A 23,377-nucleotide genomic window follows, 5' to 3' on the forward strand; every position below is an offset into this window, starting at 1 on the left:
CCACTGGGCCTTTGCATGTGTCATTCCCTCTGCCTCGAATGCTCCTCCCTCTTGGCTCCTCCCTCACCTTCTTTGGGTCACCTTGGCAGAGAGTCCTTCCCTGGGCATCTTACTAACGATTGCCAGCCGCCCTCGTCCACTTCCCTGCTTTATTTTTTTTTTCTGTAGCACGAGTGCTACATGTCACAATCCGACTTGCTGCCCATTGTCCTTTCCGTTGACCATCCATCTCCTGCACTCGACTGTGTGAGCTGCGTGAACCCACAACTTAGAACACGACCCCTGGCATGAAGGAGGTGCTCTGTGAATCTTTGTCGGAAGAACAAAGGAGCACACAAAGTAGGACTTTCTGGAGACACCCTGGCCCAGCTGTCACCCTCCAGGTGTTCCCAGGCTACTCACTCACCTCCTTGATCCTTTTAGGGGTAAGCCCTAAGGCCCTATCCCCAAACAAGAGAACCAAGGAGACAAGTCAAGGAGGGATTAGGACAAATGCGTGGCAATTTCTTTTTGAATATAACTGTTTTTGCCTTAATACAAAAGTCCTGTGTCCCAGCTGTTGGCTCTCCTGTCAAATCACGTTCCAGCCCAAGAACTCGGCGCTGGAGTTCTGTGTTCCAGCCAAGGATCTGCTGTCACGGAATCACTGATGAGCAGCGTGGGCTTTCCAGGAGGTTCCCAGGGAAGCTGGGGCTCACCACCTGCCTGCAGCACGCACCTTAAACCCCCTCACACCGAAGGGACTCCGTGTTGCTGATTGATGAGGCTGGTAGCAGGTAGTGGGGTCGTCGTACGATTCTCTGCACTTTTCCGTAGTTTGAACATTTCCCTAGGAGCAGAAACAAAAACGAGGGTGTCTTCTCTGAAGCTCCTCTTCCCGGACACATCCCCAGAGGACTTGCGATCGCCCTTCCCTCTCCACTGTCACCACCCACAACTTCTCTCTTCCCCTCCCCTCTAGTTTGACAAGAGATCAGTTCAGCTCTACTTACTAGCTGCTGCTTGGCCTGCCGGAGTCATCTGAGGACACTTAGAAACCTTTGATGCCTTCTGGTCTCCCCACTTCCCAGGATTTGGAGCCAAATGGTCTGATGTGGGGGCGCTGGGCACTGGGTGTAGTAAATGCTCCCCCAGGCAATTCTGGAATTTTCTCAAGTTGAACAACCATCTTGTCAACCAAGGCCAATCCCTGATTTTTTTTTTTTTTTTTTTTTTTTTTTGCTGCACCCAGGGGCCTCCCGTTAACAGGGGCCAGCTTTCTTGGAAGGCCGTTTAGCAACACCTTTTGTTACCTGAGCCCATCCCTGGGGTCCCAGCACAAGTGACTTAAAGAGTTATTTCTTTCAAACCCAGACAATGTACTTCATTCACCACCAGGGTGCCTGGTGGATGGCGTTCTTTCCATTACCTTATGCAACATGGGTTCACTGTCATCATTTGAAAAGCACAGAAAAGCACACAGGAGCCGACTGCAGCTTCACTCTGGCCCAGTGATTCCTGAACAGAAAGGATCCATTGTCACCAAGTCAACTTTAAGGGAGCAGCTAAAAAACACATTCAAAGGGCCCTGATGATAATGAGTATGCTAATATGATTTCCATTGGGTGCCCATGTTACCTCCAAAAACACTGTCTGACCTTCCTCGTGGATTCAAAGCTTCCATTGAAGTCAACGGGGGATTTGGGTTAAAATAACATCAAAGTTTTCACTCAAATGGACGAAACTGGGGAGTTGTGCATTAAGGGTGAGTTTCACATCGGCCCTGACACTGCTGACCTTGAGGGGGAAATGCCTTCCCTGGTAGGGTGTGAGTGGAGCTTTCGGCCAAGCAGCTGTTGCCTTTGGGTGGGTCGAACCAGCAAGCGTTAAATGCGGGTCCCCTTCTCCATGACCAATGAGCCCAGGAGGCCTGGGTTCAAATCCCATCTTTCTATTCATTAGCCAGATGACCTTAAGCAAGGCAAATCACTTCTCTGGTTGAGCCTCAATGTCCCCACGTGTAAAACAGCACAGAGGAAACGTACTTTGCAGGATTGCTTGCGAGAACGAAGTGTTGCTCAGTGTATATTTATGAGCTGCTTCCTGGGTGCTGGGGAGCGCTGTCTGGGTGCTGGGGAGACAACTATGAGCAAAACGCATGAACTCTGTTCTCACTGGAGCCCCCCTTCCGGTGGGAGAGGAGAGAGATGCCAAACACAGGCCCAGAAATAGTACATAAGTGGTGATAAGTGCTACGGAGAAGGAAAAGTCCCAAGGAAAGGGACAGACCCAAACTCAAATCCCGACTCACCCCTTGCCGGCTGTGTAACTCTTGGGAGTGTAATTTTGTCTCCCTGACCATCTTTTTATATGTTCGGTGAGCTCCATTGATCATTTCTCTACCCATTGAACAAATATTTATAGGATTCTGTCTTGAGTCAGGCATTCTTGTGCATATTGGAGAGCTGGCAAGGAATAAAACAGACAAAAATCCTTGCCCTTGGAAATTTAAACTCTAGAGGAGAGAAACAGACACAGGAGATATATATATATATATATATATATATATATATATATATGGTAATGAAGGAAAAGGAAAAGCAAGAAAGTAAGGTTAAGCGGTGGAGACTTATGGAGAAGGGTGCCTTTTATGTAGGCTGGTCAGGGAAGGACTCTATGGGGAGGCGACATTTATTGTGAGGCCTGAAGGTCTTTGGGGAATTAGCCCTGTGGGCCTCTGAAAGAAGACTGTTCCTCGGCCAGGGGAGAAAGCAAGGGCAAAGGCCCTGAGGTAGGACCGAGCGTGGCTGTTGGGAGGATTAGAGAGGCAGAGACAAGGTACGTGTAAGCACCTGGCACAGCACCTGGCTCCTGAGTTAGAGTTCAATAGATCGTGGTTACCGATTGTGCCCCTCTCGCGCAAAGTGAGGGATAAGTCGCTGCTTCCCACTCGCATAAACGTTCTTGGGGGTTCTGCAGATTGGTGACCTTTTCCTCCACTTTTCTTCTTTTATTCTCTGAGTGAGAACCAGCAAATCACCCTCCCCGGGGGCCTGCCTCTGTCTCCAGTCCGAGCCAACAGGAATGGTGGCCATGTGGCCGTGGTGCTGGGGGGGCGGGGGTGTGTGTCATGAACGATGGCCGTTAAATAATAATGGCCGCATCTTGAATTTCTTTCCTCTCCGCAGCCTTACAAATTAAGCGCCCTGGAAACGCTGTGCCCGTTGCCAAGATGTGCCTCCATCTGGGGTGAAAGGCAACATCTGCTAAACAGCTGCATCTTGTTTAAGGGCTGGTACTTAATTAAATTACTCCGCTCCGGTAGGGGCAGGCGGAGCTGAGCAGGAAGTCACAGGCATGTGTCCCCACCCCTCCCCAAGCTGGCCCAGAACCCCTTTCCCGTGGTGTCCCTCCACGCACCTGGTCGTTGATCCCACCAACCTGGACAGCCACATATTTGCAGGATACTCACTCGTGCTGCCTCCTCACCCTTCCCCGAGCCGCCCCTCCAACATCTCAGACCTTCCAACATCTCAAACACCAACATGTCCTCCACGAGGCCTTTTCCAACATCCCAGCCTCAGTGAATCACGTCCCATGAGCCCGCGGGGTACTTTGCACCGGGACATTCATTACCGTTACATTGCAGGGTCAGGGACCTGCCGTTCTGTGAGCTCCTTGCGGTCGGAAACCACGTTTAATTCGTCTTTATGAGCCCAGCATTGTTCCTGGCTCCCCATAGACACTTGATAAGTGTTCGGTTAATGAATGGATGGATGAAGGGATGAGGAAGGGAGGGCAGAAAGAAGGGATGGGTGAACAGATGGATCCACCTGCTACCATGTAGATCCAAGCCGCTGCCACTCCTTCCGGGGACAAACACCGCAGTCTCTTACTGGCCTTCCGGCTTCCACACGTGCCCCACCCCCCCATAGTCCACGGTACTTAGAGCACCCAGGATCTTTTAAATATGGAATTACATCACTCACTGTTTAAAACCTTCCAGTAGCTTCCACGTTCCCAATCCCAGCCAACAAACCCCCGTAGGATCCAGCCCCTTCCTGCCCTTCTGATCTCACCTCATTTTCCTATCCTCCAATTGCTTTGGGAACCAGCCAAGCTCTCTCGCCCTTTGAATCTGCTGTTCTCTCTACCTGGGACTGTTCTCCCCCCCCCCGGCTGTGAACCTGGCATCCTATCAGTCCTCAGGTGCGGCTTTAATGCTACCTCCTCAGAGAGGCCTCTCTTGACACTCCTCGTCAAAATGTCCACCATCTTGATCCCCAAAGCCAAAGGGGCCAGAGAGAGACATCCAGAGCGTTGGCCGCTGGTACAGACCTGCCCCACCCCAGGGCCGGCCGCAAGCCACCCCTTCTCCCAAGGGGCTCACTCCTCCTCTCCATCAACTGATGATCCCTCATGAATGGGCTTGTCTGGAGCTGCTGCAATTAAACCATCAGAGCAACATTGGACCATTTGTTTACTATGGCACTTAGAGCTGGAATGGCTTGTTGTTTTGACGGTTTCTATTTTCAGCTCCACTTCCTGGGGGTAGCGGGGAGAGGGTAGGCAATGAATCCTGGTCTATTCAAGCAAAAAGATGCTTCAGTGAATCCTAACATTTCAGAATCACAAAATTCTAGAATCATTTTCATGGGAGGCGAGAACAGGAGAAATGTGTAATTTTAGTTAGAGGTTCTTAGAGTCGTGGAATTCTAGAATCGTACACAACGCAGATTAGTGTCTTAGTGTCAAACCAGTTTAGCCTCAAAGCCTCAGCGGGATGGGCTCTCAGAGATTCTCTCGCTTCGCCGAGGTCTCTGCTCCAGTGTCGCGCTCCAGAAGCCCTCCTCCGATGACCTTACCTACGAGGAGCGCCTACGCCCACACCCTGTCACTCTCCATTGTTTTACGCGGCTTCATATTTCTTCATCGCAGTGCTCACCACCTGACATCCGATGTAGTTCTCTCTGCTTATTTGCTTATTGTCTGTCTCCCCCACATGTTGGATGGAGGTCAGGAACTCTGCTATGTTCACAGCCTAGCAAGTGCTTCGAAAATAGTGGCTGACGTGCCGTAAAGATTTAAAAAAAAAAAAAGAGAGAGAGAGAGAGAGAGAGAGAAAAGAAAAGGAAAGTCTATTTATCCAACAAATATTTATCGAGTGCCTACTTTGGGTTGGCCTCTCAGAGATAACCATGTCCCGGGACGGAAGGTAGGTCTGTTGGCAAGCCAAATCCTATTGGTGTTTAGACACCCAGAGAGAGGGCTGCGCTGAAGAGGATTCTCAGGGCTCATCCAAGCTCCGTGGGGGAGGGCGATCGATCAGCGATGTCTGGCACGGACCCAGCAAGGGAGAGAGGCAGCTGTCTCCACGATGGGCCCTTATCTTACCCTCGACAAACTAAAGTCCCGAAGCCGGTGGGAGGGCACCAGTGTGGGCCCTCCCGGGCTGGCTCCCGAACCTCTCTCTGGGGCACGGGTTGCACGCCCTGCCCCCTCACCCGGCCCTTTGGCTTTCCCTCCGCCCAGGCCTTCCCGGGAGCGAGGGGCTGCTGGAGTGCCTGGCCTTGAACCCCAGCCTGGGAACCCAATTCTGAAATGCTGCCTGCACACACAAGCCGGTTATTTTTAAAAATCCAAAAAGAAAAGGAAGAAAGAGCAAACTCACTGCTTCGGTCTGTGCACCAGCCCCAGCTGAGAGAATAGAGGCTTGAAAGGAACAAAGAGTTTCCTCAAACACAGCAGATCAAGGGCTTGGCTTATGTGGTAACCGGTGACCGACCACCGCGCTTTGTGACCGAGCCTTCAGAAGGCGCTGGGGCCTTGGTTCCTGCTGCAGTCTGTGGGGGAGGGGGAGCCGGGAACACCCTCCCCACCCCCACCCCACCCCAGGTCAGGCTGCTTACAATGACGGGCTCCTAGAACCCTGAGGTCAGGGCCTCAAAGGCCCTCTCAGAGCCTGCCGTCTGCTACCCTTGGTCAGACTGGCAGACGAAGCCCTGGAGGGGCTCCAGGTCACGCAGGGAGCCGTGGGCCAGGGCACTCCCCTTCTTCCCGCGTCCCCTTTCAGGGAGGTGGAGGCCAGTTAGGTGAATCCAACTGCCCTTGCCTCTTGTACCCACCAGGGCTGCCTGGGAAAGCCTTTTCAGAATCTCTCCCAGCCACTAAAACTCCTGTTCCCTTCCCTCCGCAGATATCCCCTTTTGGGGTGCCTGTGGGGGAGGGGTTTTACACCTAGGTCCCCAGGGTCAGCCCTGACTGGTGAGTTCTGAGGTCTACCGAAGGATCGCAGTTGAGCCCTAGACTCCACCATGGGTGACGTCTACCCCCGTTCCCGTGAGGGTAGCGATCTGGGCGCTGTGCCAAGGCCTTTGCGGGCGGGTGTCTCACAGCGGGCGGCCCAACAGCCCCGCGATTGGGTATCACCGTCCCCCACCGTGCAGGCGAGAAAACCAAGGTTCCATAGACGGCATGACGTGCCCAGGGTGACGTGGCGGTGATTGGCAGAGCCGATGCTTGAACTCAGGTCCTTCTGTTGACCTCTGCCCTCTGCCCCCATTCCCCCCCGGATGTCAAAGGTCAGCAGGGCTTAACGGGAATCACGGGCCTGAGGCAGGTGCCAGAGGGCCCGGGCTGGGGACGAGGACCTTCCCTCCATCAGATGCCATCCTGCACACGAGTCACGCGTTTGTCCCCAGCACACGCTGGCCTTCAGCCTGAGGGTGGCACAGGCCCATCCGGTCTCCTTGTTCCCACCGCCTCCCCCCCAGTGTGTCACCATCCACCTGTGTCTCTCTCCCATGGTTCTTCCCTACCCCACCTGTCAGTCAGTGTCAACTCCATTCTGTGGGCCTCTGGCCTCATGGCCTCCTCCAACTCTGCCAATGTCCCGCTCCCGTGTCTCCTTTCCCCGCCCCCCACCCCGCTTACATCTGTGTGCTGCTTTCTGCCCCCGTATTCTGTGTCCCCCCTGATCTTCCGCCCGAGCTCGTGTCTCTGTCACCAGCCTGTCTCTGTAGGGGACACGTGTCTCTCCCTTTCTCCCCAGAGCGATGTCTCTCCCTCCCTCCCTGTCTCTGTCTCTCTTCTTCTCTCTGTCTCTGTCTGCCTCCATCTTTGCAGCCTTCCTCCTCTCCTCCCCTCTCCCCTCCCCTCCCGAGCCTGCGCCTTCTCTCTCACACCCTTCACGCTGACGTGTAATATTCCAGTAAAGCCCAGTTTCGCTGTAAGGGGACAAGGAGGGATTGGTCAGGGATACTCCGAAAGGTGGATCTGGGGCAGGGTCGTGTAAAAGGGAACTGAGCCAGCCTTCCTTTCTTCCTCAGAAATGACTGGCTGCTTTCCTGAGAGGCAGACAAGAAAGTCCCTGAATAGGGATTTAAAGCACTAAGCTCTGATTCCTTCTTTTTAATATTTATAAAGAGAGAAAGGGGATAATTTCAGGAAGATCATTTCAAGGCGAAAACCCACATATTTTCAATAGAATTATTCCAAAAGCCCCTTTCCGGCTCATTGGAGTGTATAATTTTGTAAGTTAAAGACACGAGGCCTGGTTTCCAAGTTCCCTAAAATGACGCAGCTAAGTGAGGGCCAGAAAGGAAGTGTAAGATGAGAAGAGGGGGGATGGCGCAGAGGAGAGGGACAGGCTTGTTCCAGGGCCCGACGGGCCACACGTGGGCCAAGGGACAGCGGCAGCCCAGCGTCCTGCCTGACCCTTCTCTCCTCTGCCCGTGTTCCTCAACCAACCAGTCAAACTCAAGGTATAACCCCCGTCAAATACAATTGTGCCCCCAATCCTGAGACCGCTCCCGCAGTCCAGACCCACAGAACCAACTGCCCCTAGGGCAGAGGGCTCACAGGCCCAGAGCCACCACTGTCTTCCTTCCTGCATCTCTGCTGTCCTTGTCTTTCCTCAGGGCCACCCGGTGTCCTGAGCTGGCAAGTGGGAGTCCTCCCTGGGTCCTCCCTCGCCCCTGCCACCTCTAGGTGGTTGACAAGGCTGTTGACCACCCCTTCCCTCTGGAGTCTCCTTCCATCCACACTCCCATTGACTAAGCTTGGGCCTCAGCATCCCTGGCCTAGACCACCGACCTGGCCCCGGGGCGAGGGTCAGGGCCGTGGGCCTGTGTACAGGCAGACAGAGCGGCCTTCCTGAAGCTCAGCTCTAAGCACAGTCCTCTCTTCCCCAGGAACAGTCACAGCCCCCCACCACGTCCAGAGTGCAGACAAAGCCTCCCACTTCTGCATCCATGGTCTAGCGACGATCCAACAACTTGATTTCCTCATGTTCACGCTCCCACCACAAACTTTTCACTGCAGCGTGGCCCAAATGAACCTCTCTTTCGTGGCTGCCCCAAAGGAATAAGAAACGTTTTCCTACGTCCAAGCCTTGGCTGAGTCTCCTCTCTCCCCCCGGAAGGCCACCCTGCGGTCTTCACATGTGTAGCTCCAACCCCCCCTCAAAGTTCGTCTCCAATGGCACCCATCTGTGAGGCACGGATCTAATCGCTCATTGTCCTTCTCTGTGCAGTTTCTTTTTCTTTCTCTTTGACCCACGACATTTCACTTTGACCTTGAGATGGGCTGTGAGGCCTGAGGGCAGGTGAACTCTGGGGCTCAGACGTTTCCCCAAACCAAACCAAGCTGGATTCTGTGGCTCTGATGGGTTCCTCAAAATTGTTACCCTGCTGATAATGACTGTTGTCATTGCAAAGATCAATTACTGAGTACTTACTCAGTACTGTGCGCTAGGTGGCTGGTGTCGACAGACACCTACTAAGTGCTTTGTACACGTGATCTCACATAGTTCGTGATGACCCAGTGTTGTGGGGACTTTTGTCACCTCGGTGGTCCACACGAGGGAACTGAGGTTGGGAGAGGGGCAGCAGCCTGTGCAACATCACGCTGTGAGTCAGAGGATGAGGACTCTGGCGAGGCCAGCCCAACGCTGGAATCTTTGTGTTTCACCTCAGGCACACTGAGAATCCTGACATCTCGGTACCAGCAGGAACTGAGCCATGTGGTACCTGACTCAGCCCCACTAAAGAAGACCTACTCACCGTGAGGCCAAAGCCACATTCCCCTCCCTTGGGCCCTCGCTTCCCCATCTTCTCGATGGTCAAGTTCCTGTTTGAAAAGCACGGACCTTTTCACTGCCACCTCCGCCACCCTCAGGGATCACAGCTTGCCCTCTTTCCCCCAGAGAAAAGCACGGCTGGGAGAGGTGGAGCCCAGAACTTCAAAAGAAGCCCACGGGAGCCAAAGCAGCGCCCTTCCACTATCTTGCCCCAGCACCAGACTGGGTTTGGCTTGGCCGGGGCTCTTCCCAAGTCCACCTGTGAAAGCCCTCAGGAACGCTGCCATGGTGACTCCTGCCCAGGGCTGCCTCCTCATTTGCAGACTCTAGCTTCATTTCTCACCAGGGCATCTACACCAGCCTCCTCACCGGTCTCTCTGCTTCTACTCTAGGCCTCACCCGCACAGCAGCCTTGTCTCTTTTAAACAAACGCACAAAGTCTTTCTAGTTCTTAAAGCCCTCCGTGGGTTTCCATTACAATTAGAGTAAAGCCCAAACTGCTCATCCTGGCCCCCCAGGCCCTGTCTTCTCTGACTCCCTGGGCTACAGGCACATTAGCCTTCTAACAGTGCCCGGGACAAACCAGGTTCTTTCCTGCCTTGGGGCCTTTGTTCTCGCTCTTTTCCTAGTTCCTTTCTTGGATTCTTCTTTCCCCTTCTTCAGTTCAAAAATCATCCCTTTCCCAAGGCTTTTCCTCATTCCAATGATCCATAGTAGCTTCTGCCCTGCACACATTCACTCTAGCAATGCAGTTCACTTCCCTGTATTGTGCAGTTGGCTATTTGGGCCGTCCCTAGTATATTGTCCATCAGAGTCAGCAAAATGGCAAACTGGGAAGCTCTAAGCCCCCGTCCCTCTCATGGAAGCATCAAAGACAAACACAAAAATCTAGAAACTGGGCTGAGCCAATATAAAAGCTCTGGAAAAGACTCAAAGACTCAAAGACTCAGCAACCAGCTGACCATCCAGTCAAGAAAAGGCCACCCTCAAAACAGCGTAGAAGGTTCGTGGTAGTTACTCTAGCCCTTGTCCCCTCCCCTCCCTGGAAAAACAGTGTTCTTGGGCTGGACAAGGAAGCAGTCTAGTTCCCGATTGCCTCCCTCAAATCAGAGTTTGGGAAGCAGATCTTATTTGCAGCATTCTAACCTGATGAGTGCTTCCTGAAGGGATGGTACCTTTTTCATCCAACTTGGATCTCAGGCAGGAAGAAGCAGCAGGCATTGCTTATGAAAACTGCAGGGAGACTATAGACCCACAGATGCCTGGGTCCGTGGATGGTCTGTGGTATGTGCCCACCCATAAGACCTTGTGCCAGGCATTTTGATTGGATGTTCAATTGGTTACTATGAGCCCCTGACTGTTTTCCAGGGCCCCTATATTAGTTCAGTGCAGTTTCTAGTTTTTATTTTTGTTTTGTTTTGATGTTTCTGTGGGAGGGATGAGAGCTTGGAGCTCCTAGTCTGCCATCTTGCTGCCTATGATGATGAGCAATGGATTTGAGCTGAAGGAAGAAGACGAGACAATTGAAATTATCAAGTCTGGGGGCGCCTGGGTGGGTCAGTCTGTTGAGCGTCCGACTTCGGCTCAGGTCATGATCTCGTGGTTCGTGAGTTTGAGCCCCGCATCAGGCTCTGTGCTGACGCTCAGAGCCTGGAGCCTGTTTCAGATTCTGTGTCTCCCTCTCTCTCTGACCCTCCCCTGTTCATGCTCTGTCTCTCTCTGTCTCAAAAATAAATAAACATTAAAAAAAGAAAGAAATTATCGAGTCTGAAAAGCGGGAAGAAAAAAAGAATGAAGAAAAGTGAACAGAGCTAAAAGACTGTGGATACCATTAAAGGAGCAATATGTGGATTATGAGAGTCCCATAAGAAGAGGAGAAAAAAGGGGCAGAGAGCTTATTTGAAGAAATGATGGCCAAAACCTCCTAAATTCAATGAAGTATATGTATCTGCAAATCCAAAAGGCTGAACCAACCCCCAAGTAGAATATACACTGATCCACACCGAGGTGCATTATAATCAAACTGTAAAAAGCCCAAACAGAAGCCAAAATCTTGAAAGCAGCATGAGAGAAGTGACTCATCACATACAAGGGATCCTCAGATACAATTATCAGCCTATTAGCAGAAATTTTGAAGGCCAGCAGGCAGTGAAGGGATACACTTATAGTGTTAAAACAAACAAACAAACAAACAAAAAACCTTTCAACTAAGAGTTCTATATCAAAAAGGAAAAAAAATCTATATTCAGCAAAGTTGTCCTTCAGAAGTGAGGTAGAAATTAAGATATTTCAAGATCAGGGATGCCTGGTGGCTCAGTGGGTTGAGCGACCGACATCAGCTCAGGTCATGATCTCACAGTTTGTGAGTTTGAGCCCTGCATCGGGCTCTGTGCTGACAGCTCAGAGCCTGGAGCCTGCTTTGGATTCTGTGTCTCCCTCTCTCTCTCTGCCCCTCCCCCACGCATGCTCTGTCTGTCTCTGTCTCAGAAATAAACATTTTAAAAAATTAAAAAAAAAAAGAAATTTCAAGATCAACAGAAGTTGAGGGAGTTCACTACCATGAGACCTGCCCTACAAGTTTTGCTAAGGAGAGTCCCTCAGGTTGAAATAAAAAGATACTACACCTCAAAGCTGTAGAAGTAAAGACCTCTAGGAAAGGTAAATAATTGGGCAAATATAAAGCAAATATTATTATAATTTTGGTTTGTGACTCCATTTTTTATTTTTATTTTTTTGTGACTCCATTTTAAAAATTTTCTACAAGGTTTAAAAAACACACAAATAAAACATTCTTATAAATCTATGTGAGGGGGTATGTAATGTATAAACATGTAATTTGTGACATCAGTACCATAGCTGTATTGGAATAGAGTTTTTGTAGGCAATTGAAATTAAGTTGGTAGGAACTCAATTAGATGGTTATAACTTCAGGATGTTCTACATAATCCCATGACAACCATTAGCAGATTTATATTTTATAGGCATTTCTATAGATATCATAAATATCTATAGAATATACACAAAAGGAAATGAGAAGGGAATCGAAATGTGTCATTACAAAAAAAATCGACTGAACACAAAACAGGAAATAATGGAGAAAATGAGGGACAAAAAGGCTATACCATACACAGAAAACAATAAAACGACAAAAGTAAGTTCTTCCTCTGCAGTGAGTACTTTAAATAAAAATGGATTAAACTCTCCAATCAAAGAGCATAAATAGACAGAGTGGATTTAAAAAAACAGGGGCGCTTGGGTGGCTCAGCAGGTTGAGCATCCAACTTTGGCCAGGTCATGATCTTGCATTCTTGGGTTCAAGTCCCACATCAGGCTCTGTGCTGACAGCTTGGAGCCTGGAGCCTTCTTCAGATTCTATGTCTCTTTCTCTCTCTATTCCTCCCCCGCTCACACTCTGTCTCTCTCTCAAAAATGAATAAGCATTAAAAAAAATTTTAATAAAAAAAATATATCCTAGGCTGCTTACAAAAGACTCACATTGGATCCAAAAACCCAAATGGGTCAAAAATGAATGGATGGAAAAAGATAGGCAATTCAAGTAGTAACCAAAAGAGGGCTGGGGCAGCTGTACTAATATCAGACAAAATAGACATTAGGCCAAATGCTGTTACAAGAGACAAAGAAGGACATTATATATCGATAAAAGTGTTGACTTGACAAGAGACTATAACAATAATAAACGTATATGTAGCAAACAGCAGGGCTCTAATGCGTTGTCTGTTATGCACCCTGAATGTTAGTTCCATGCAAGCAAGAACTGGATCTGGGTTTCTCACTGCTTTACTCCAGTGCCAGGCACTGCTTTCCATTCTCACTGCTCCCTGCATGTGATCAGCAGCAAAGCAGACCAAGTAGGATCTAGGAATTGTTACCAACCCTCAGGCAGGGGTGTTGGCCACTGGCTGTCCTCAGCTCTCCCAGTTGCCTCCTCCCACCCCCACCTCAGGAGTCTAAGATTCTTCCCCCACCTTACCCCCCTACCCCCCAACCCCCACCCCCCACCCCCGCTTATGGCCAATCTGAAGGTGAAAAGGAAAGTGTTTAGAATCTCCCCAGCCAAGCCAGAAGCCAAGGACTTGTGGCCACACAGCAAGAAATCCATTGGAGTTCAACCAGTCTGACTGGTTTATGGTATCTATGAAGACATTGAGGCCCAGAGAGGGCAGGGGGCCACTGAAGGTCATACAGTGACCTAATGGCAGACCTGATATTCAGACTCAAGTCTGCTGACTGCTCACACAGGCTCTTTCTGTAAGTTGCCCAGGGGACTGCCTCAGGAACTGCCCCAGGAACTGCCCCAGGAACTGCCCATAACATGGCCAGTTCTCTAAATTCTCCATTCCCTCCCCACTTTTCCTTTCACCCTTCCCTTTCTTCTCTGTTTCTGCAAGACATTCTGTACTCTCCATCCCCACAGCACACAAGGCCACTGATGGTCTTTTCTAGATGTAAGAGTTATATCACCTTATTTGACCCCCAGGATGGCCCAAGAAAGAAGTGCCTTTTTAAGCCTCGCTTTACAGATTAGATAAACAAAGCCATGTGATAGGAAGAGGTGAGCCAATGAATGTGGGGCTAGAACCTTGCCCAGCCTTTTGACGCCAGGTGTCAAGGCTGGGTCTGCTTTCTCAGATGACCTTGTAGGTATCAAGAGATTTGTTTCAGCAAAAACCATCAGGCTCACTTCCTAGGGAAGAAGCCTTCTAGGCACAAGGGCTCCTGGTTCCCTTTATCCTATGGATCCCCTCTTCCATCTCAGCATGACCATGGGTATGGATGTTATTCTCCAAACTGGAGCATGTGGAGAGGTGGGGGCCCAGATTCCAGACTGGAGGCAAGGGCCCGGGTGTGGGGTGTGGCCAGATCTCAACAAACTCAGCACACTTGTGCATTGATAGATACTGAGCTCAACGCTTTGCAGATGTGATCTCAAGTTCATGCCCACCAGGCCCAACAAACTCCAAGCCCTCACTCCCACTTTGCAGGGGAGGACACACGTTCGTTCAGAGGAGGAAGGGGCTTCTAGTACAAGAGTACTCGCAGCTAGTAGCTGATCTGTGGGACGTGTGCTTAACCCCTTCAGTGCCTTAGATCATGGGTCACAGGGCGTGTGAAAACCCTGGAAATGTATGGAACAGAGTCTGCGTGAGCATGTGGATTTTCCCAGGTCACCCTGATATCTTGTGATTTCTCTTCTCAGGAGTAAGGAGCAGTGAAGGTTGGGGTTGAGGAGGCCAGGATATTTTTGCTCAGATCACTTGTCTAAGGCCCACTTCTAAAGGGGCCTGACCCACAGGGGGAAGGGGCAGAGCTGTGAGATGAGGCAGGTCTGGCCAAAGCCTGGTGGGGGAGGGATGGCTCAGAACTCAGCAGTTCCTCCCTTCGGTCAGTGGTGGGGAACCCAGGACTGTGGTCAGTGGTGGGGTCTGGAGAGGGCTGGGGGTGGCGGGAGTGGGGAGTGTTTCGGGCGGGGGGGAGGACAGGGACCCTGCTTCATCCTTGGATTGGGGAGGGATGGGACGCCTGTGCCTTCAGGAAGACAGTGAGCAGTTGGCAGGAGGCCCTTCGTTCTGGCTGCTGGGAGTTTCTCTCACCCTGGTCACTTGATTCTCTTACTTTTCCTGTCAGTGAGGAAGCTGTTTACTCCCAGAAAGTCATTTATTCCCGATAAGATCAAGCTCATTGTTAACCAGAATTCTCACTTCCTGCCCGGGAGGAGGGAAAGGGTAAGATTCCAACACTCAGAGCCCCATAAACATTCAATGTGAGGGAGGCTCTAGAGAATACACTGTTCAACAGCCGTTGTCTTAACAATGGGGAAACTGAGGCCCCAAGAGAGAAAGAATCAGGGAAAGGGTCAGGTTGCAGCTGAGCCCTAATCCAGCCTCCTGAGATTCCCAGGCCAGGGATCACTCTGCCCCCAATCCAAGCACCCAACAATTCCACGAGCTGGCTTTGGATTTTAAGATTCAACGTGCCATCCTAAGAAAACATGCTAACGAAACCTTGCGACACGATATTTTATTGTAACACTCTAATATAGTCTTATAACAGAACACTCAACTATAACATTCTGACACAGCTTAATATTCTAATTCAACATTTTAGGACAGTTCTAACCCACATTCTAATCAATGCTCCAAAGCAACACAGTACTCTAACACATAACATTACATAACGTCCTGATACAATATTATAAGACATTGTAACACAACATTCTAATCTAAGCTGCTAAGACGGTATGACATTTCTATATTATTTGAACACAATTCTAATGCAACGTTTTAGAATAACTTTCTAAGTTATTACTCTAATACCGAGGACTCTGAGATTCTAAGCCTCTGAATTCCACTGGATAAGGTGACAAGAGCCCCAGGCATGCCGATCAGTGCTCGCGGCCCCCCACATCCGGCCGTGCCCAGCCTGTCTCTGATCTACAAAGGCCAGGGCACTCCCCTGCTCTGGGGGCCCCCAAGACCCAGGTCAGATGGACGCAGCTTTCGAGCCTCATGGAGGATACTTCTTGAGACATGGGGTGGGGCTCCTTGGCCTCTGGTGGCTATCTCTCCCTACCCTCCCGCCCCTAGGCCCCATGCTTCTGTGGGCTGGGCTGGGCTGGGGGGGGGGGTGAGGGGAAAGGAAGAAGAGTTGGTTTTGATCCCATTGTGAGCACACTGGGACAGATGAGGACAATCCCAATATTTGGATCAGGCTATTCTTACCACCTTCTACTAGGGTTACTAGGGCCACGGGTAAGAGACTCTGCCAAGAAACCACAGCCAGGAAGAGGAAGAGAGTCAGGACCTCAAAACAGCGTTCACTCTGTCAGGCCTGGGGAATCAGGCTACTGGGGCTTACCCATCAGTAAGAGCAATAGCTTTAGGACTTTTTCTTGGCCAAGGACTCATCAGTCCAGCTAGAGTCTTACCTTGGCCACTCCCTTCCCTCAGGCTTCCCATGATTCATTCCCTCGCTGTTTTTTGGGTCTCTCCCGCTCTAGTGTCACCTCCCCAGTAGCTCTCTCTGACCAAGTTGTCTTAAACAGCAACCCCATCATGTCTGATGAGTAGTAGGTGCTCAGTAAGGATCTGTTGAATGAACACATTCAACTGGATGTTTCCGTTAAAAATTTTTTTCCACACAGCAAACATTTGAAACAGTATGAAATGAAGAGTGAATTTCCTGCTTCCCTAGGCTAAGTGGAGTCTTAAAGGCAGGGCACCATTAATCTATCCCCCTTCCCCTCAAAAAGACATGGCATTTCCTATAGAGACACAGCACGTGCAAAGACCTAGAGGTGTGACCTAGCATTAGTCTCTGGCTCTCGCGATATTTCTCTCTTGGCGATTCTGTTACCGTCTCTCGAGCTGTCAGCCGGGGCCACTCATAACATTGTTGGTCTCCTCTCAGAATACCTCAACTCCCCAGGGGTTCAGATTCTCCAAATTTCCTTCAAGCCTCCCTTTCTTCTTCAGCCAATAGGAATGGTTATCCTGCCTCCTTAGAGAGGGTCGGGGGGTGGCATTCTGTGCATAGAATGAGGTCATGGATGTAAAGTGATATATAAACTGAAATACTGTGCATCGTAATGACTGAGGGCCCTCTCTGTGCCAGGCATGTGCCTTATTCTTTAGAGATGCCATCACATTGAATCTACACAATAGCTGGAGGGTGAATTACTCTTGTGCCATTTTGCAGAGGGGAAACAGAGAGGTGGGGTGAATTGCCCAAGGTCACCCGAGCTGGAGCCAAACCCAAGAAGTCTGCTCATGTCCAAAGGTTGTGGAAGCTCTAGGGCCACTGATCCCTCGAGTACCAGGTCTGTAGGATATGAGAATTCCTAATTCCATGAGTACCAGGTGGCCATGACAGAGCAGACGGTCCGGCTTCATAATTTATTTCACTCCCACCCAATTGTTTGCCAAAGGGAGGGGTGGGGGGTGGCTGGTGGCTAGGAGCCTGGGCTGCCCAGTCACGGGGTGGACTTGTCTGATGGCCAGCCAATCCCGGCTGCCGGAGCTGGTGTTGGAAAGGCCCTGGCCCCATCTTGCTGGGACACTCTATCTTTGTCCCTGGACACAAAAGGGGCCTTGTCTTGGCCCGGCAACGCTTATTCCACATGCTCCCGACCGCCCCAGCCCCTCTGCCTCAAGAAAGGCCCACTTTGTCGAATCAAAAGACTAACTTGTTTCTTTTTCATCGAAACGTGTTGACTGACCTGGTTGATTTATCTTGGGAAAGTGGTGGGCGAGGGAGGGGAGTGAGGTGACAGAGACCAGCAAAATCCAGAAGGCCATGCAGTCGAGCCTGACTTGGGGGTAGGCAGCCAACGTTTACCTGAGACAGAGGCGTAGTTGCATACTGAATCTGATCTCAGGGAGTCAGGACAGTCCCGCAACCTCACTGGTTGCAAAAATTCCACCATTTGCCATTCATTTATTTGACTTCAACCTTTGAAGGCAGCTAAAAATGAAAACTTCCTTTGAATGTGAGTGCTCTGCTAATTGCACCTGAGCATGAATTAGTTTTCCTGAAAACAGGGGTGAGTCGGTGGCAAGAGAGAGCAAACATTAGAGAGGGGCCACGAGAGCTGAGGAGGAGGCCTAGGAGAATGGAGGAAGGTACTACTCACAGATGATGTGGGATTAAGTGAGGAAATATACGTAGACTTTTTTTCTTTTGTAAGTTTCCCCCAAGATTAGTCCTTCTCTATCCACATCCACCAAGCCCTATTGCTTGCAGTTTTCATCCATCCATCCATCCATCCATCTGTCCATCCATGCATCCATGCATGCATCCATCCATCCGTCCTTCCAACTATCTGTCCTATCCATCTGTCTTTCCATCCATGCACCCATGCACCCATGCATCCACCCATGCATCCACCCATGCATCCATGCATTCATCCATCCATCCATGCACGCACCCAGGCATGCATGCATGTATTCATCCATGCATCCGTCCGTGCATCCATCCATCCATCCATCTGTCCATCCATCCATCCATGCATCCATCCATTCATCCATCCATCCATTCATCCATCCATCCATTCATCCGTCAGTCCATCTGTCCATCCATTCATCCATCCATGCATCCATCCATTCATCCATCCGTTGATCCATCCAGCCATCCATGCATCCGTCCATCCATCCATCCATCCACCCATGCATCCATCCATCCATCCATGCATGCATCCAGGCATGCATGCATGCATTCATCCATGCATCTGTCCATGCATCCATCCATCCATCTATCCATCCATCCATCCATCCATCCATGCATCCATCCATTCATCCATCCCTCCATCCATCCAGCTGTCCATCCATCTGTCCATCCATCCATCCATCCATCCATTCATGCATCCATCCATCCATCCATCCATCCATGCATCCATCCATTCATCCATGCATGCATGCATGCATGCATGCATCCATCCATCCAAGAAACATCTGTTAAGCATCTACTCTATGCCAGAGATTCTTTTAGGCACTGGGGCCACAATGGAGAACAAAACCCCTGCCTTCAGAAGCATCCACTGTTGTGGAGGCTCCCACTGATCAACAAATAAGCAGATGAGCTAACAGGGTAACTGGGTAAAGCCATGTGCTATGAGGAAATAAGGCAGGGTGGCAGAGCAGAGGTTGGCTGGGGGGTAGTGGGCTGTCTGAGGGGGGATGTTTGCCCTGAGATGGGGAAGAAGGAAGGAACCAGCCATGGGGACCCTAGGGGACAAGTGTGCAAGTCAGAGGGAACAGTATACAGGAAGGCTCTGAGGTGGGACCAACTTGGAATCTTCCAGATACACTGAGGAGGCCAACATGATTAGAACCAAGCATGTGAATGGGAGAGTGGCAAGGAGTATAGATCCATAGGGCTCGTGGATCCTCAGTGATGCCTTGGACTTTTATTCTGAGTGAGATAGGAAACTGGAAGAGTGTGCACATGGGTAACATGATCTAATTTTTATTTTCTAAAACGCTCCTCTGGGTGCTGTGTGAAAAATGATAGAGTCTCCTGCAGCCATCCAGGTGAGAGCTCCCAGGGGCTGGGCCTGTGGGATGGGGCGGGGGGGGGGGGGAGTGAACAGAAGTGAAATATATTTTTTAGAGCTAGGACACAGACAATGAATGAATGAATGAATGAACCCTTGAGGTGGGAGCTAGCAAATGTAGATTCTGATTCCTATTCTGTCACTGAGAACCAGTGTGTCCCTAGGGAAGCCCCCACAGCTCTTGGGGCCCTAGTTTCCCCATTTACAAAGTGAGGGACAGGCAGCTTTGAGTTCCCGAGCCCCTGACACTCTCAGGGGCGGGGACTGTGATCCAGTTACTAATCCAGTCAGGCCTGGCTGGCCCGAGGGCAGCTGCAGAAACCTGGTGTTGATGTAGTGATTCATGCTTGGTCCTTCTGGCTGTGGGCAGAAACTGGGACAGCCGGGGGCCAGAGACTTGCCCGCAGGCTTGGAAAAGCCTGGCAGGATGCCACCACTCAGCTTGGGGGGAGGGAGCCAGGCTGCCAGCACTGGGCTTCCTGATCCCCTCTGGGGACTGATGTCGCAGCCACTGGAGCCACCAAGCGTTCCCCCTCAGCCCAAGCTTGACTCTGCCCCACCTCTGTGGGCGAACGGGAGCTGGTGGTGGGAGAACAGGACCCACTGGGTGCCCACTCAATCCCCTCTCTGCCAGGCACTGGAGGAAGTAGATGTTACTACCCCCATTTTATGGATCAAACTGAAACCCAGAAAGTCGTGGATGGCCAAGCCAAGAGTCACATGTACATTTGACTAATTCCATGCTCGCTCTACTCTGCCTCCTAAGTCTGGAGAGAACAGGGGTGACAGAGAAGAAAAAGAGAAGCTAAATATCTTTTAATACGTACAGACACTCAAATACGCACTTTCACACTTAACCAGGGCTGAGGACTTTCAAACAAAAACCTCTTTTTACAGTCTAAGTACAACCTTTTTGCAATGTGGATAAGCCACTTGGCCATTGTTCACAGCTCTTTGGCTGCTCATTTATTCATCTGTACGTTGGGCAAATATTTATCGAGAGCATTCTACATGCCGGGGACTACGTGGGGCTCCCAGGAGGGGCGTGCAATGATTAACGAAGAGTGATTTGGTGCCCGTGCCCACCAGCTTATGGTAGAGAGGGTGAGACAGATATGAACAAAAAACGTTGCTGGAGACTACGGTCATGTTGCAATCGTGGCTTTGAGTAAGTTACTTCCTTCTCTGAGCTTCGGTTTCCTCGTGGTAAAACAGGATGGTTGCAAAAGGGGTTGGTGGAGACACAGCCTGGCCCATGCATGATATGTGCTCATTAAACACTAGCTGTGCCTGTGACCATTTGCTGGGAGCAACATAACTTCAACGGCCAACCAGTTGATAGCTGTGTTAGCGTGGTCCCCCGAGAAGCAGGGGTCAAGATTGGATTCGACAGGCAAGAGATTCTGAGAGAGAGCGAGAACAGGAGAAAACAGGGAGAGGCTTCTGCCGTAATGATGCAAGTCTGGCAGTTGGGGGTGGCAAGTGGGGGAGAAGGTCGATCGGATACGGAGAGTCCCAGACCATAGCCCCGTTCCAAGAAAGGCTCGACCGTGCTGATGGGGAGTCCTTGAGCCAAAGTCGGCGTTGGGGGAATGCTGCGTCTCTCCAGGATGGCCTTGTCTTGGAACCCCCCCCCCCCCCCATCACGCACAGTCAGGGGCTGAGAGTAGCCCACAGGAAGCGGGGGCTCAGCTGGGGCAAGATGGCTGGGGCTGTCGGTCAAACGTGCTCCCTGGAGCACGAGAGCTGAGTGGCACATTTCCCCGGCTGCCACAGAAACCACGCTCGGCCCTGGACCCAGAGAGTCCCCAAAACCTACCCCAGCGAGTTCACGCGGCAGCGTTGTGTGCCCTCGGCGAGACAAGTTCACCGGCTAGGGGAACTATGGGGAGGGGACTTGGCCGATGTCAGAAGACACACACACCCTGGAGAAGTTTTGAATTGTGCAAGATGGAAAAAATCGTGGGAACCAGACCAAAGGAGGGCCCATTGGGACCAGACACTGCTGCCTTTAGGAAGGGGAAGTTGGGACCACTCTTGCAATAGCAAGGCAAATCCAAAAATACACCGAAGAGACAGCTGCTGAGCGCCCTTGCTGTTTAGGGGAAGTGAACTCCGGTGAGGGGGTCCATCTCTGTGGAAGAGAGGTTGCTGGAGTGCCTGGGTCCCACCCAGTTGGCAGGGTCTGGGGTTTCTATGGAAACCTCCCTGCCCAGTTGGGAAGGGACCTTTCACTCATCTGGTCCGACCCTCTTATTGTAAAGATAGAGAAACTGAGAACCAAATGGGGGTCAGAGCTGGACAAAGTCCCCTAAGAGTTACAAGCTGCTGAGCTGAGTCTCGAGCCAGGATTCCTGACTCCCAGAGCAGGGCTCAGTCCCCCACAGCCAGCCCGGCCAGCGCGGACCAAGGGTCTGCTATGGGAAGAGGGAGGGAAGCAGAGGGGGCAGGGCAGACACCCAGAGAGGGAGACAGAAGGCCTCGGAGAGGGGACAAGATGACATCTGGAAAAGGATGTGGAGACTCGGCAAGGAGGTTGAGGTTCAGAGAGAGGTATGAGAGTGTAAGAAGGGGGTGGACAGTCAGAGGGGGTTGCGGCTCAGAAGGCAGGAGCCCTGACAGAGGGACGGGGCCGGGACGTGGACCCAATGGCTGGGTCCAGGCTCCGTGGACTCACAGCGGCCTCAGACATGCCAGCAGCTCCTGGAGGCGGCAGGTTCCTCTCCATACTGGTGGTTCCCTACCTCACACCCCTATACTCCTGGCCACTTGTGCTGCCACCGGAGCAGGAGGGACCAACCATCTCGGGCACTAGTCAGCTCGTGGTGGTTAAAAAAAAAAAAAGCCTCAGTAGCACCCGTGAAGAATGCATCTCCCAGCTTTGGGAGTCAAGGGGGCTGGAGCTCCCAGCGGCTGGGCTCTACCACGGTTGGGGGGGGGGGGTCGGGTGCACAGGAGGGGGCCCAGAAAGGGCAGAAAACCTCACTCCCGGGAGACGATGCCTTCCTCCCCCCTGGAAGCACTTAAATGATAACAATAGTACAAGGATGCTTGCCATTAAGAGTATTGTTTGTGAAATCGTGACTCTTGCACCGGCCCTGGTAGGTGACGAGGGCTCTGGTCCCCACTCTGCTCACATCCGGATGCCCCACCTTCTGGGCCATGCAGAGGGCAGGGGGAGCGTGGGCCTGGTCAGAAGAGTGGCCGGTGTGCAACTAGTTACAAGCGGCAAGGGACCTCAGAGGTACCCGCCCCCGCCCCCTCCACCCGCACCTTCCTCCACTTCCCAGATGGGAGAGCTGAGGCACTTGGAGAGCAGTGATAGTCCAAGGTCACACAGCAGGGTGCTCGGGGCTCCTGTCCCCAGGCAAGGGGTAATTCCAGCAAGCCCACTGGTGCCTTGAAGAGCCCGGCCCAGCCAAAGGGCAGAGAGTGATAACTGTCATGGGCTAGTGCTGACTCTGGGCAAGGCTGGCATGAAGGTTCATGAGATCCTTAGCGGTGCCGTGAGGCAGGCACGACTTGGGGTCTCATCTACATGAGGAGGTTTAAACGCGGTACCAAGGGCCACAGAGCTGGGAACTGGTAGAACCAGGACCTGAACCCAGGCAGGCAGGCTCCAGGGCCCAGGCAGTTAACTACTGGGCAGCCTGGCCCTTGTTAGGCGGGCACAGACAAGACTCGGGTAATGACAAGGGTTGTTGATTGGAAGCTGTCATTCTTTGGCACTCCATTCTTTGGCACCTGATGGCAGGTGCTGTGTTAAGCGCTCTGTGAAAACGCATCCAGAGGGGGCACACGGGTGGCTCGGCTGGTTCAATGTCCAACTCCGGATTTTGGCTCGGGCCTCGAGCTCACGGTTCATGAGTTGGAGCCCCGCATCGGGCTGCGTGCTGACAGCGTGGAGCCTGCTTGGGATTCATTCTCTCCCTCTCTCTCTCTCTGCCCCTCCCCTGCTCGCGTTCTCTAAACAAACAAACATCACATTCTAATCCCCCATGAGATAGGTTTTTTCTTTTTTTCAATTTTTTTTAAATCTTTATTTATTTTTGGGAGACAGTGTGAGCAGAGGCAGAGGGAGACACAGAATCCGAAGCAGGCTCCAGGCTCCGAGCTGTCAGCACAGAGCCCGACGCGGGGCTCGAACTCACGGACCGCGAGATCGTGACCTGAGCCGAAGTCGGCCGCTCCACCGACAGCCAGCCAGGCGCCCCGAGACAGGTATTTTTATCCCCATTTTTAGATGAGAC

General features: G+C 51.5%; 1 long non-coding RNA gene across 4 annotated transcripts in view; it reads right to left on the reverse strand.

The window, feature by feature from the left end:
- Positions 1 to 21,931, reverse strand: part of LOC109498050 — a 26,642-nt gene extending 4,711 nt beyond the window's left edge. For 2 of the 4 annotated variants that reach the window (XR_006595295.1, XR_006595294.1), the window contains exons 1-2: positions 1,409 to 2,487; positions 719 to 829 (exon numbers count right to left, since the gene is read on the reverse strand). This is a non-coding gene — a long non-coding RNA (uncharacterized LOC109498050). Of the gene's footprint in view, positions 1 to 718; positions 830 to 992; positions 1,210 to 1,408; positions 2,488 to 20,946 lie in introns of those variants that run through there. The other 2 variants (XR_006595297.1, XR_006595296.1) reach the window with 2 other exon arrangements.
- Between the last annotated feature and the right edge of the window lie 1,446 nt (positions 21,932 to 23,377).

The sequence above is a fragment of the Felis catus genome, chromosome A3, assembly GCF_018350175.1.
Source record: "Felis catus isolate Fca126 chromosome A3, F.catus_Fca126_mat1.0, whole genome shotgun sequence".
Taxonomy (NCBI): Eukaryota; Metazoa; Chordata; class Mammalia; order Carnivora; family Felidae; genus Felis; species Felis catus.